Consider the following 2,950-nt stretch of genomic DNA (forward strand, 5'->3'; position numbering starts at 1 on the left):
CTTGACTCCATTATAGCTGAAGAAACTGAAGATACACGAATTAAGTTCTTTATCCATTTTCACATAGCTGGCGAAAGGTAAGACAGGACTACAGATCAATAGTTGACTTCTGTTCCCAAGGTTTTTCTTTTTTTCCTCTTATACCTAGCTTTAAAGCAGGAAACATCAAGATGAACTTGGAAGAGCTAATTCTACCAAATTGTAAAGTCTTTCTGAAAATAATTGGTCATATATATCTGATGAAAGACATTAAAAGTGTCTGATGAACAAGAGTGGGAATGGTATTAGACATAATCTGAAAGTCCTGTGTCTTTTGTACTCATCACTTCTTGACTATTTTAACTTTTCAGTTCCCCTAAATATGGACAAATCAGTTATATTAAAGGGTAGTCTTTAGTCCTCCAGTAGATACACATGCAGGCTAAGTAACATTTGATGAAAATTTCAGAGTAGAAACCAACATATATTTCCAAATTAAGAGCAGATTTCAACAGGATGAAGGAACCTGAGCCACAACAGAGATGAATTTCCTTTTGTATTTTTATGTACTAAAGCTGCAAGCAAAATTTAATTAGACATAAAAAAAACATCTTTCCCTGTAACAATTGATCCTCTTAAGGTTTGGCTGATAGAGTAAAGTTTTAATATATATTTTTAATCAACACATCGATGGTGAAGGATTATAGCAGTGTCGGCTCTTTTTGTGGTTGCCTTTATGTTTGGCCCATGGTGGCTAAAAACTAATGATTTAAATACTTTCAAAAATCTTTAATCTAGGACTGGGAACATGGGAAGCAGGAGTGGGGAAAATGTTAACAAAACATTGGAATAGGTTGACTTTTTAATTTAGAATGGAATTTTCTGAATGATTCAATCTCTACCAATAGATGCTGTTAGACAGTCTATTTGTATAAACCTATATGAATTTCCAAGACCAGAATTACCAAAAGAAAAAAATGATTACATGATAGAAAATTGTTCCCACCCAAGTTTGTCAGTGATGTTAAAGCCAGATTTCTTTTCCATGCTCCTTCCTCATTACTGATGCTATTTTCCCAGACCTTTGTCTTCCACTCAGCTGGTCCATATCCTCTCTCACAACTCTAAATTCAGACTCTGCCTTGCTGAAGTTTTCTTACTTTTTTGTTATTTCTTCATCTGCAACATCATTTCAACAAGAGAATGGATTGTTTATTATTATTATTATTATTATTATTGTTAACTTTCTCCTCCTAATTACATACTTTTCAGTTCCTTAGGTATGGTTAGTCAATTCAACAATAATAAAAGCTGAAAACACCCCATTTATTAATCATCTTTTGCAATTAAGGATTAACATTCAAATGTAAGTTTCTTGAATAAAGGGACTGTTTTCATTTCTTTAAATATCAAAATACTAAAAAAAAGTGCTTTCTTCATAGTAAATACCTAATAAAAGTTCTCTTCAAGCAGTGCTTTATACATAGTAGGTGTTTAGTCAACAGCTATTGAATTAAATTAAAAAACTCTCCTCAGGCTTCTTTCCTTTCTGGGCTTCTTTAACTTGTTCTCTAGACACTTTTCTAATCTTTAAACCCTTGACATGTCTAACTTTCCTTTTTTGAATCAATCGTTCCCCAGTGCAAGTCAAATATCTTTTCCATTTCTCCCTTACTGAGAATATCTATCCTTTATTTATTTTTTTTAACCAATATTGCTAGATGAAGGTATCCTATTCAATTGGAAAGGAGATGGAGGCTATCTTCAAATGGTCCACTGACCCTAAGAGTAAATGCATGAGGGTTTTTCCTCATTTTTTAAACATCATTTAGGTCCTGCTTTAAATCCTAATGTTGACCTTCTACACAAGACTTCCAGATTTAAGCATTTGAAAGTATGAGAAACAGCAAGTGGGCAACAGATTTGAAATTGCAAAGATCTGAATTCAAATCCTGTTTCAGATGCTAATTTATGTACCCTAAGCTTCACCCTCACCTCCCTGTGCTTGAGTTTCCTTATCTGCAAAATGAGAGGGGTGTGTAATTTAATGACTGCTAAGTTCCATTCCAATTCTAAATTTATTACTCCAAGATACAATTTTTTTTTGTTTTTTTTTTGTTTGTTGCAAGGCAATTGGGATTAAGTGATTTGCCCAAGGCCACACACAGCTAGCTAATTATTAAGTGTCTGAGGTCAGATTTGAACTCAGGTCCTCCTGACTCCAGGGCCAGTGCTCTATCCACTGTGCCACCTAGCCGCCCCCAAGATACAATTTTTTTGAACAATAAGTAATTGACCATCTTATAATTACTTCCCATTATTGAAGTGGAAGAGAAGAAAATAGAAGAAAGAACTTTTGCTTCATATATACTTAATTGATGTTTCTGTATTGTTATAGCAATAACCTTTTTTTCATTAACTATTTGCATTTAATTTAAAATAAACTTATTCTTTTCATTCCTTTATCCTTAAATAATAACTACACACATAGAGTTTTAAGGTTTTTACAAACATTTTACAAGGATTATCTCAGTTTAGTCTTACCACAACCCTAGGGAGTAGGGGCTAATATTATCCCTATTTTACAGATAAGGAAACTGAGACACACATTAAGTTATTTGTCCAGAGCCATATAACTACCAGGTCTCTACAATTAGGATTTTAATTCAGATTTTACTAATTCTAGGTCTAGTGTTCTCTTCACTATGCCATCTTGCTGTCTTTAGGAAAGACCATCTTTAAATATTTTGGGGAAAATAATGTTTGGGGTTTGAACAAAGGCTCACACTCTACAACTTCCAAAGTAAAGAAAAAATCATGTTCAATAGAAATCAAATGTATATAATCAATTATTTACATTTTGTGGGGTTAGTAGGAAGCAGTATATAGCTCTACCCAATTTCCTAGAAGTATTCTAGAATTTTTAGGTTCATTGAATAGAAGAAACCAGCACAGAGATACCAGCAGCAAA

Source organism: Macrotis lagotis, chromosome 5, assembly GCF_037893015.1.
Source record: "Macrotis lagotis isolate mMagLag1 chromosome 5, bilby.v1.9.chrom.fasta, whole genome shotgun sequence".
Taxonomy (NCBI): domain Eukaryota; kingdom Metazoa; phylum Chordata; class Mammalia; order Peramelemorphia; family Peramelidae; genus Macrotis; species Macrotis lagotis.